Source organism: Fukomys damarensis, unplaced genomic scaffold, assembly GCF_012274545.1.
Source record: "Fukomys damarensis isolate Sample0158 unplaced genomic scaffold, DMR_v1.0_HiC HiC_scaffold_16, whole genome shotgun sequence".
NCBI classification, from domain to species: Eukaryota; Metazoa; Chordata; class Mammalia; order Rodentia; family Bathyergidae; genus Fukomys; species Fukomys damarensis.
The window spans coordinates 79,214,596-79,227,062 of record NW_022900928.1 but is presented as its reverse complement, the minus strand read 5'-3'; the positions used below and the strand labels follow the sequence as shown (position 1 = coordinate 79,227,062).

Genomic DNA, 12,467 nt, shown 5'->3' with positions numbered 1-12,467 from the left:
ATTAACCATTCTTTGGACAGCTCCTTTTTTTCTGAAGTATATATCATTTGGTTAATTTCAGCCTAATTGAGATTTCTTTTTATGAATTCTCAAGAGGATTAAATGAGAAGATGGAATATTTGCATGTACTCTTTAATTATAGAAAATAAAAGATTATGTCTTAACTTCTCCAATGACTTTTGCCTCCCATTTCTTGATCTCCACCACAGAGCTAGGTATTAGATAGCATAGTGTGTAAAAACATGTTTTTTAATTTTTTTGTCACATGTAAATGATATTTTAAGGATAAACACCAGGGGATAAGGAATGGAAGATGATGACAGGAAAAGGAGAAGGCCTAGGGAGGTGGTGATCAATAAGCCTAGCTTCAGCCTGATGGCTGCAAGTTGATTGTAGAACTATGCCTGGCAAGGAGCTGAGCTGCCCTAATCCCAAGTCTGTTAGTCATCTTCATGTGTGTGAGTGTAGGTAAAAAAAACTCTATGAAATGACAAGCCCTCTTAGTACCACCAACTATTCATAAAGTTGTTTTTGATGAAGATATTTGGACTCATGAACAACACACCATAGCAGAAACCCAAACACCAGTGGGTGACTTCACAGTCATTGTTGCATCATCCTCTTGCTACAGGGAATCCTCCTTCCCTTAAAGTATACGGTACAGCAATGGTCGGATGGAGAAGCCACACTATGAATGAGGTTTTCTAGATTCTGCTCCCTGAGGATGTGTTACATGTTGTACCACATTTCACAAGTACCATAACTCAGTTCCCTCTACTCCTGTGTTGCTGTTGGAGGGGTGGCTGTCCTTTAGGAAGAGAGCTCCATTTGAAGAGGAGGGGATATGATAATACCCTCTTCTCAGAGGGAATTTGGAACGCATTGCTATTTGAATGAGTGTTCCTCAAGGTGTCTGTTTATAAGTTGGTGGTATTGATATATACTTTTTTATGTTTGTATTTGTTTATACAGAAATTTGGGGGAACACGTGTGATCATTAGACTGTCTATCAGAGGTTCAGATGTCTTCAACAGATGTGTCAGGAAAGCCAAAAATAAGGTGAGAATGAAGTCCATTGTTACACTGACTACAGCTTTACCTTGGAAGTATGAGACTCCCCCACAAAGACTACAGTGAGAAACCACACCTTGGTGCTATCTACCCCAGCAGGGAGAAAGAACAAGAGAGTTATCTTTCTGGTTTACTCCTACTCCACGTTTCCCAGTGGCCAAGTTTCACCCTCTAGAGCTCTAACATTTCCACACTTCCAGGTCAGTTGGTTGGTCTCCCAGTAACCATCCAGCCAGCTACTGACACTGCAGGTATAATACAGTAAGTGTAAAAGTGGAGAGTCTCAGAGCAGAGAGTGGCACAAGCAGACCGTGAAAGCATGGGGAATCTCCTGAGATTCCAGTATCTTGGTGAACTCATCAAAGGTGCCAACACAGGCAGCAATAGAGTGGTCCAGGTAGTGTTTAGTGGCTGTGGCAAGACTAAGACACTGAAAGAAGGCAGATTTTTAAATTTTTTTTTTGTCTGAGTAGCAGAGCTTTCAAAATCTTCCCAGTGTATCATTTCTAATCTTGCCAGTTAGAAGAGACAACACAGAAGAGAGTCCACAAGAGGACTTTATGGGTTGGCTGTCCAAGGCATACTTTACTTGCTCAATTCCATTGAATAGTATTCAGCCACATGACCATGTTTGATTCCTAGGAACACTGGTGAATGTAGTCGAATTGTTTTTCATAAAGAAGAAGGAGACTGGTGTCTTACTTACTTTCATCTGTTTACTTACTTACTTGTCTCTACTGAGACAGAATACCTGACACCCAGAGATGAAGGGGAAAACATTTATTTGGCTCACAGTTTGTAGAGGTTTCAGTCCATAATCAGCTGGCTCCAAAGTAGGGTGGCCTGGCAGACAGGCATCGCAGAGGAGAAACAGTTCATGATGGGTAGCAGGTAACAAAGCAAGGAAAACACAACCACAACTCTTTCTATCCCTCATATCTTATCCAGGCTACTTAAAGTGGTTAGCACTTGCACCCTTAATCCTTGTGCCATTGATCTTAGCATTACAACATGAATCAATTCCAGCATCACACACTCTAGATCCAGCCACCTCAGAAAAATTCCCATGTATATGCTTTAAAAGATAAGACCAGGTGAGACTTCACAAGGCCATTGCAGGTGTGTTCTGGAAAGGGATGTGATACCCTGGTTCTTCCTTTCTCCCCCACTCCTCTAACTTAAGGTGTTCCTTTGCTGCAAAGGAACTCACTATGATGTGCTGCTCTTGCCAGAGGCCCAAACCAAAAAGGCAGCCCAGTCTTTGACTTGAACCTTCATAACTGTGAACCAAAATGAACCTCTTTTTCTTCACAAGTAGCTCATGTTTGGTGTTTAGTTATAATGATGGAAAGGTGCCTAAAATAATACACCCCCATCAGAAATCTCCAAACTAGCATTCTAGCATTTGGATTTCTGCAGGAACATGACCATTTCCCATGTGTCCATGGATCATCATTAAAAACCATAGTGGGTGTTACTTAGAGAGACTGACATTTTATAAATCCCTTTCAAGTATCTTGGGATGCTCACAGGGAAGCTTGGTCTTCTTTGTTGTTCTGAAATGGTTTGGTTCTATGAGAAAGTCTATTTGAAATCAGCCTTGGAAGGTGACATCAACTTTCCCCACTGCCTTTCTCTACCAGTAGTGCTTCCTGTATCTTCAATAATTTCATTGTCTTCCAAGACTCTCATCAATCAGCAGAAAGTCTAAGTAGTGTCTTGAGTATTTGTTCTAAAATCTGTCCCCAAGACCCAGAACATTGAGTGAAGCAAGAAAGGAGTCAGGAACTGTTAAGTAAAGGCTTTGCAGTTGAGATTTCTTCCTTTTTTTTTTAGTCTTCAGTTATGTCTATTTGCACAAGACATGTTTCCTCCCTCAACCTCATCCAGCTGTATTCCCAGCCCACTGAAGAAAGAAAAGGCTACTTAAATTTACACTGTTGAATTTCTGTAGAAGGCTGAAATATTTTTGAAGTTAATGGGGAAGCTCTGAATAAGTCTGTTTCAAATAATTACAGAAAAAAATACATTGAAATAATTAGTAGTTGTTACTAGAACATTCAGCAAAATGAAATGACATCTTTTCATGCCTATTAAACAGCACTTTATTTTCAGTTTAGGATGTTTTGGATGAAATTAGATTGCAAACACACTGCATCATTGAGTTATTAGAAGAACTAGTATCATTTAGAGTCAGACTAGTACCATCAGCAGCTTTTTTTTTTCTTCTCAAAAAATGCGCTCTCCTGTTAGGCGAGATTTTAATAGAAATGGGGCCAACTGTGGCCCTTGAGGCTTCAGCCTAAGTGGCTTTTGTGTAATCTCCCGGATACAAGGAAGGGCGTTAAACAGAATCTGATTATTATGTATTTTCTAATTCTGGGATTCTCTTTCCATTCTGCTTGTAGAGTACATAAAACCTCCCACTCCAATATCCTCTCCTCTCTCAAAGCAGAATCATACTTTCCAAAAACAGAAAAATGGTCTTAATCTAATGAGTGAGACCATATTTATCTTTAGCTTCATTCCCTGCCATCTTCACAGTATCTCTTCTCTCCATTAAAAAGAAAAAACTCTTAATCTAAAATTATTAACAAGGACTCTTTTGTCCAACATTTTTATTCACTAAAGACAGTTGCAGAGCACTGGCCAAGGCCTGATGTTTCCACCTATCCTCCCTCCTTCGCTTTTGACCCTCATCACAGTCGTATGGCCTTACTTCACTCCTTCTTCTAACTGCTCCCTCCGTTCTGTCTCTCTCACTCCAACTGGAGAAAAGGGAAAAGGAGGGAAAACAGGAGAGAAATGGAAGGATAGTTATGGCCCAACAAGGTCACCTAAACTCGAATGTGTGCTACATAATAAAGTATTTTGTTTTAGTGTTATCACACACACTTTTGGAGGAATATTTCTGAAGCAAGACATAAAATCTATATGGGCCTCTTTGACTGTTTGCCAACATTTTATCATCATCTCTAAGAAATTTGTCAGAACAGCTAACTGCTCCCTCATTAAAAGCAAGCAACAAACAGAAAAGCTGTTTGGGAGTGCTGAGGTTTCATCCTTTGCAGAGAGGAAAGACGTGATGGTAAAGACATAGCTTGTGAGAAAGTTGGGTTTCTGATCCAGATTGGGAAACAGCAGAGGGAAGAGAGAGCTGGAGATGGCTCTGCTCTATTGCTGGATGGGTGTCACCATCTTTCTTTCTGAAGCCCTGTCGTAGTCTCTACCTTGCTGGGCCTCTCTACTAGTGCTGCCTTGGCACTTCTGTAATTGAGCACTCTCACCCCAATGCTCCAGTGGTCTACCTACCCTGCCCCACCTTCAGGCCCCAGGTTGTGCCTACAGTTTCTCCAGGAGAAGAGGCACCATCTGCCTGCTGATGGGCAGCTTCATTCTCCTCCCACATATCCTCCAATGGGACAGTGAAACCAAGTCCAGATGAACTCATGAGAGAGAACAGTTATACTCATTACCTTTCTTAATATTTGCTATTCAGGTAGATTCCCTCCAGGAGTAATTTGCTTTTTACCTCTAAAGACCAACATTGAATTTGGTTACTGAAGTCAAAAAGTGAACGAAAGATAAGTAGGCTACAGGGTTTATGTGAAGGCAGGAAAGGCCTTCCAGCACTTCTAAATTGTGTGCCACCTGCCTCCCCTTTACTCTGGGGAGGCCTCCTTGTCACACTGTAGCCTTGTTCCTAACACTCAGAGCAGCAATGAAGAGAGCTAGAGCTCTGGCTGGTGGGCCAACACATGCGCTTCCCAGTGAAGAGTGTTCTGCAATATTTCCCATGTCCATCAGTTAGTAGAGCTGCTTCTCCTGCCCCTTTCTCTCTTGTACCCATCTTTTCTCTCAGGTCATCCTACCTTCAACTCCTGTTCTCTCAAAACCCCTGTATATTGTACCGAGGTTGACTGTTTTCATCCAATCTGTCTGTTGATAGAGCCCCATTCATCAAGTTTTATGACTACCTTTTCCTCCCAGTGGTACATGAATGGACTTTCTCCTCAATCTCTCTCATTCCCTGATCCTTCCACTGGGGACTTGTCTGGTCACCCTTTTGAACAGCTCCTATCTTGCTGAGTTTGATGGGCTTGGGAGGAGAATAGTGCAAAGCTCCTCATCAGCTTATTCTCTTGGGATTCATTCCCCGTCACCTTCCTGGGATAAGCCCTGAGTCCAGTCCCTGCAAATCCAGAACACTTTCTTTTTTCACTAAAGCCATGTCTCCTCACTGTGCTGACCTGCTTTTGCTGGGGCAAGAGGGGATTTGGGGGCATGAAGCTAAAAGAACCCCAAACCTTGTAGAGACTGCTGTTTGGGAACATCCCTGGAGGTGGTTGCTGCCAATCAAAACTTATTGCCCTGATCACTTGAGAATGCCCTCCCACTTCCTCGTCAGTTCTGCAAAGTCATCTTGACTCCAAGATCCTAAAAAGGTGTGAGCTTTTTGCCTCCCTTTGCTCCCACTTCCCTGCCATGGCTCTGTTGTCCTTCTCCCCCAAGCCTGTCACCTCAGCAATGCAGAAAGATTCAGAGTAGCTCTGACTGCAGCAGTAACTGTGAAAAGGAATAGGAGGGAATTTGCTTTTATAGGGCAACAAATATACTGAAAGCCCTCAGGGGAAAGTCACACCCTCATTTTCCAAACCAAGTCTGTTCAGAAGCTTTGTGCTCTGGATTTACAGCATCTGTACTGAGCCAATTTAAACAATTTCAATCAACAGGACCCATATGATAGATTGCATGTAACTCACCCTTGTAAAGGAAAGAATAGGTTTGGATTAAATTTGAACTTTAAGTGGGAGATGGTAATCTAAGATGCTGCAGTTTCCTCTTATAGACACCGAAACTAGCAACTAGGTAAGAAAAGCCCAACCTGTAAGCAAACATCACCACCTGCACCTTGTAAACATGCAGTGAGGTCAGTGATTCCATTAATAGCACATTGTTCTGGGCTACTTCAGAATGGCTTTGTGGAGTTAAACCCCACCAGCAAACAGCATTTGAGAGAGTTAAGCAAACTTAACAAGCTTAATCAGAACAAAAAATAATAGCATGTACCATACTACGTAGCTTTGCTGGTTAAAAGGAATCAAACAGAATGGTAGCTACTATTTATTATGTACTTAATATGTACCAACTATTAATGTAAGTACTTTACATGCTCATGAAATGGTTTGCAGTGTAAAGTAAGTTCTTAATAATTGCTGGGTAACACTGTTAATAACATCAGTCATCATAATCACTTAAAGAACACACAACCATATGTCAAATATTTGTCTTTGTCTCAGCTCTGTGAAGTAGGAACTGCTACCATCACTCCCATTTTGCAGATGAAGAGAACAAGATGTAGAGAGGCAAAGTAAATCCTTGACCAAACTTAAGGGCTGATGGGTGGTGGAACTGGGGCCTGAGCCTCTGGGAATCCTGTTAACGTTGCCTCTTAACTACGGGCTGTCCTCAAGCAAACATCGACTGAGCTGCTTCTCAATATCAGGCACTATTCTAGGAGCCTGGACAGCATCAGCACCCCAAGCCCTCTCACATCCTTGAGAGGGACACGGACTGTAAACAAGTTTAACTGATACAGTATCCACACTGCTAGTAAGTGATCATTACTAGGAAATTTGCTGGAGAGGGGTATAAAATAGATGATGCTCCAATTAAGGGAAACATTGGAATTTTGTGTCAGGAAAAGCCTTACTGAAAAAAGGGATATGTAAGTGAAGGCCTAAGATACAGACAAAGCTCACCTTTTCCATATATGGTAAAAGCATTCCAGGCAGAGAAAACATATGCAAAGACCCTAAAGTTTGGGTTGTCAGAATCAACTATGCTAATTTGTCTCATACTCTTTCCTCAGTACAAATTTCTAAGCTTAGCAAACATACTCAGCATAAGGAATAAGAGCAAAAGGCTTTGGAAGTAGATTTTGAAATTCCCCTACTTAATTACAAATCCAGCTTTAACTGCCACATGGACTAGGTAAGACCATTACAGCTGTGGAACACCACATGTGGATGACTGGAAGGGACAAACCATGCACACTTCAGAAAGACCTAGTTAGCATGTTTTGCTTATAGGTGAAGAATGTCAGGGAGGGGTTAAAGCTGAAGACAACCTTATTTAAAACCACTTTGATCCAAAGATTGTAACCATTTAGTGTTTATTGATTTTTCTTTCCTATTTTTAGGAAGGTGGGAGCATATTCATTAAATATTTTTGAGTGGAGCTAGCTTCCAGCGAGGATGGTTTAAGAGCCCCTGAGAGCCAAATTCTTTATTTCTTTCTATAGAAGCTGCTAGGGAGCCGAGCAGGTGAACTGGCTTTTCCTTGTCCTAGTCAGCCATATTCTGGTACTGAGCAGAGCATATTTGAACTGTGTGCCTCTTTTAGCTTTGGCCTCTCAGTTGAAGTTATCAGGATGAGGAGTAAAGAATCAGTGTTTTATGTGAGAAATAAGCGCAGCTCCCTGAGTCTATTTGCCTGATGGATGGCTCTCTTAAGCTTGAGTCCATTGAGAAGAGACTGCTCTGGAAGGTAAGCTCATTCCAGGACTGATAGTGCCTGTCAGGTGATCAAGGTTAGTTCCACCTCTGACCCCTAGAAAGCAGTGGGAGCTGAATGCATTGTGCCATGCCTGCACTATCCAAAATGTTCTCAGCAGCAGGGACAAAGAGGAGGTAGCCTTGCTGAGGATGTTTCACAAAGCTGGTGGGTCTGGATGATGCTTCTTGAGTGTGTTGTCACAGAAGCTAACATGCAACTAGCTAAATTACATTTCTCTTTTGATATCTTTCCTTTGTCCCCAATTTCATGTTTATATTTTGTTCTGTGTTTAGGATCTAGTTCTAGTTTACACGTAAGCTAAGTGTGGTGGCACATACCTCTTACCCTAGCAGACTGGGAAGCTGAAGCAGGATAATCATGAGTTTTACTCCAGCCTGGGCAACTGAGTGATTTAGCAAGAGCTTGTCTCAAAATTTTAAGAATGTTTAGGGAAGCTTAGGACGTAGCTCAGTGTGAAGGCTCTGGGTTTAATTGCGAGTAGTGCAAAAACAAAAAAATAAAATAAACAAGAAACATCAGTTGCAGGTAGATTTTAGCCCTACATTATTTAATTCTTTTTAAAATCTCCAAAAGCATATGTAATTAGTCTTATTTTCCAGATGAGAATGAAGGCTTAGAGACATTATGTGCTTTATTTCTAATCAAAAGCTAGTAACTAGAGCAATAAAGATCAAGATTCATCTTTAGATTATATATACTTCTGTGTCATCTGTCTAATATCTGAAAAGGGATGTGTGTGCAGAGGTTGCTGTCTCATGATGGTTAACCAGGTGAGAATCCTAGAGCAACAGACTGAGAAGAGAAAAAACAAATTTATTTAGTGTATGTTTCATTTCATAAAGAAATGACCCAAGGAACAGAAAAACTTGAGTATTTTATCCTTAGGATTGATGAAGAGTGGACAATAGTAGGAAAGTTCAATCAAATAAATTGGGCTATGGTTATAAAAGATAATAAATTGGGAGAAATCTTAATAAGACCCAGGATTCCTACCTGTGTCTATGTCTTCAGAAATAAGGATGTGGGCTACTCTAACATTAGAGACTTATGACCTGCTTCAGGAAAAAAAGGAAGAAAGATGAACATAGTCTTCCAGTTTCTGCTGTGTCCTAAAATGCCAAAGTGCAATATTTTAGGGTAGTGTGTTTTTAACCCTTCACACACACACACAGTCGCACACATACACACCATGCATTGAGCAGTGAGCCACTGGAATAACTGTCATTTGTGCTCTTTATTAATGGTAAAGCAAGGATATAAATCCAGACATTTTCAATAAACCAATGAAACTTGTTCACTAGGAAAGTGGGGCAAAGTGAATCTGGGAGCCTTCTTTTAAGAAGCCATTCTGATTTTTGTCCTTGGAGTTAAATCCACAATGAGAGTCTGGGCACATTCCAAGGGTGTTGACCCACTTAGCAGAAAGAGTTGTAAAAGGGTATCTGACAAGGCATGAGCTGACTCTCAAAGCCATGGAACATGAATGGAAGCTTGTGACCAAGGAGAGAGGATCAAGGAGGGAAGGTGAGGATCTTAACAGAAAAGGAAGACATGACAAAATGAACAATGGGCAGATGAAGCTGTTAATGAAGACTCCCACAAGTCTAGAAATGGAGAGACTGAGGCTAAAACACTCAGAAAATTGCGTAGGCATGGCCTAGGAAGAACGAGTAGAAATGGATATGACCATAGAATTCAGATGAGAGAACCAGTCCCCTGAGGTCCTGGGAGAGTTCCCATTTCCCAGCTGACTAGTGCCTGGACTGTAGATCTCTATCTATGTCATGGGTTCTGCTGGGCATGGTTTGACTGGCAGCTTGGCCATTTTTGCACTTCCAAACTGTAAGAACCTCAGACATAGAAGAGCATGTGAGCTGAAATGTGACAAAAATCGGAATATCTCCTTATTCCCCAGAGCGACCATGATGGTTTGACCTCGTGCAGCTCTTTTGAGGAAACTCTGGCCTTTATCTGAGGTTACCCACAGACATGAGCTCAGTAGAAAAGTTCTGCAAATCTGCTTGGTGTCAACCCATAGGTAGCTTAGGTGAGATGGGTAGAAAGCACCCATTGTCCTACAGAATGCTGTGAAGACACCACTGTCATTCGCATTATTATGACCAGACAAAAAGCCCTCTGAGTCACTGAAGCCTCTTTGGCTTCTTTTATGCCAGCCTCACTCTCTTCTGCCTCCTGTTGCCTTCTGTGAAAAGACTTCCCTGCTGCCTCTCCAGAGTGTGCTCATTCTTCCTAAGCAGGTTAGCATATCTCTTGTTTGAGGATTAACGAAAAGTTCAGTGATTGATAAGGCATTGATATGGCTTGGAGTCTATGCTGTACCACACAAAACTGCTATGTATTTCATCATGGTTAGGTATCTTATGAACAGGGGTTGACAATTTAGTAATTGATTAACCTCTGTACCCCAATTTCTCATCTGCAAAAATGGGTATCAATAGACTGACCCTTACTAGCCTGCGTGAGGTTAAATTCCAAATGATCGATTCTCTCAGTGGTATCTCCCCTCTTCCCACTTCTTTCCCACATCTCTCAGTCCAACATATGCTACATAGAACATGGAACATCGGATACATGGAAAGAACAAACTTTTTAAGATCTTTCTTTGATGGTCATGGTATTTAGTCTTAGAGTAGGCACTCAGTAAGTCTGTCAATGTCCTTACTCTAAGAGCTCTATCCTTACACTACAGCCAGGGGAGAAGCCTTTGACCCAGTAAGTGACGTAGTGAGACAGCGAACAAGAAAGAGACAGTCCTGAAAATAACCCTGTCTCTGGTTCTAACCACTGTGATCCCATGTTCTGCCCTATCATCTTTTATTTTATGTGTTAAATTTGTGTGAAATTCTTCCTCAAACATAAATCTATGTCACACAACCAAGAATCAAGATTCCTTGGTTTGGTAATTCTAAGCACTAAATTTTTTATGGCATACTAAGTACTTAGCACATTGGTTAGCCTGCAGTTGAAGTATACAGACTGTCTAATGGCAGCTCGTCATCCAACCTCTCAAGATAGAAATAAGGTGCCTAGACAGAGGACACCAACTTTGTAGCTCCCAATTCCAAGTTGATCACTGTTATGGTTTGTGTCTAGATGTCCCGCAATGCCTCATGCCATTATAGGTGGGGCTTTTTCAGAGGTGTCTGGATCTAGAGTGTGTGATACTGGGATTAACTCATGGTGCAAAGCTAGGATAAAGGGCACTAGGATTAAGGGTGTAAATTCTACCCAACCTAAGTAGCCTGGATAAGATATAAGAGATAGAAAGAACTGTGGTTGTCCCTTATTGTTTTGCTGCCTTCTGCCTGCGATGAACCGTTTCTCCTCTGCAATTCTATCTTTCATGCAACTCTGCCTTGGAGCCAGCTGATTATGGACTGAAACCTCTACAAATTGTGAGCTAAAATAAACCTTTCCTCCCTTAACTTGTGGATATTGGTTATTTTGTCTCAGCAATAAGATAAAAGTAACTAAGACACCATTTAGTATCTATCTGACGTTGGGCAACTTATGCCTCTGTGCCTCAATATTCTTATTATAAGTCATATACATTGAATAGCTCAATATTTACCCGTGAGTCAAAGTACTAGTACTGTCGTCCTTAACTAAACTTCAGTTTAACAAGACTATTTCCCATAGTAAGTAGAGTCAGTACTGTCCCAAATACAGATCTTGTTCTCACTTCTACTTGGCATGCAAAATATCACACAAGGAAGGTATAGCGGGCCTTCAGTAAATGTTGATTTGATAATTAATAGGTTGTTCCTTTATAAATACCCTCTAGATATTTAATGCAGCCTGCTGCTCTCTTTCCAGCCAGATTCTTCAGGAGGACAGGAAGCAGGTTGAATGCTAAAGGACATGGCAGGAACTGTATGTATAGTCTATGCTTGATATCAGAGTCATATCTGAAGAGCATAAAAGGATGCACCATCATTTTTCCTTTGTCTTCTTGAAGTTTCTCCAGCAGTTCCTCAGGAACAAATGGGAAAAGCCATGTGACCATGACAGAGCTACTTTGCCCCATGCCCCACAGTGCTGGCCTTTGGATGCTAAGCGGAGCTGTTCCTGGACTTGTCTTCAGCAAGTACTTTGTGACATTCTTAGAGACCCTTTGAGATCAAAGTCATGAGGGAGGTCTCAGTTATTCTTGCTCTGTGAAACAGTTATGAGATTACCCTCCTTGTCTACTGGGGGCAGACAGTCATGGCACCTCAGAACACTGCCACAGAAAGAAAATGAGAAAAAACTTCACTTCTCGGTTCCTGGATGCCATCAGCATAGCAGCAAATACAGCCGCTGTCTCCAGCTGATTTCATGTAATGTGATAACACTCATGATAATAAATATTGTTAAAAATAAAAGTCACTCCAGGGATTGCGAATCACTGGGACAGGTGTTCAGAATGAGAAGAGCGCAGTAATTGGGTGACTTATTCATTATTGGAAATGCTGTTTAAAATCTATTGCATTTAAAAAAACAATACTTCAGCTGCTCTCCGGCCTTCCAAAGTCATTAGCGGGTGTTTTTTATCTGTTTGTTTTCTTCACTGAAGTAAGGTTTTTAATGTCACATAAGAACTAACTTGACTCTGTGCCAACATCTCAAAGTGAATGATGAAGTCTTCTGAGGCTCACACATCACTCTACTGACATTTCTCCTTATTAGAGTTCAGTTTCTCTGCAGTTGGGAGATAGGAGTCTTGGGAGAGACCCATGGTGTCCTCCTGTTTGCCAGGCTGCTGAAGCACGCTTAAGGGAGGCCATGTGTACCCTGTCCATTCTTTGTGACTGCAG

At 41.4% G+C, this 12,467-nt stretch overlaps 1 long non-coding RNA gene across 3 annotated transcripts; it reads left to right on the top strand.

Annotated features, from left to right (window-relative positions):
* Nucleotides 1-985: 985 nt before the first annotated feature.
* Nucleotides 986-11,964, top strand: LOC104874877. 3 transcript variants are annotated; one of them, XR_783900.2, is made up of 4 exons: nt 9,854-9,908; nt 11,038-11,066; nt 11,488-11,544; nt 11,630-11,964. It is a non-coding gene; the product is annotated as an uncharacterized LOC104874877 (long non-coding RNA). The 3 variants fall into 3 exon arrangements; XR_783901.1 differs by lacking the exons at nt 9,854-9,908; nt 11,038-11,066 and adding an exon at nt 986-1,059; XR_783897.2 differs by lacking the exon at nt 11,038-11,066 and having other exon boundaries at nt 9,830-9,908.
* The last annotated feature ends 503 nt before the right edge of the window (nt 11,965-12,467 follow it).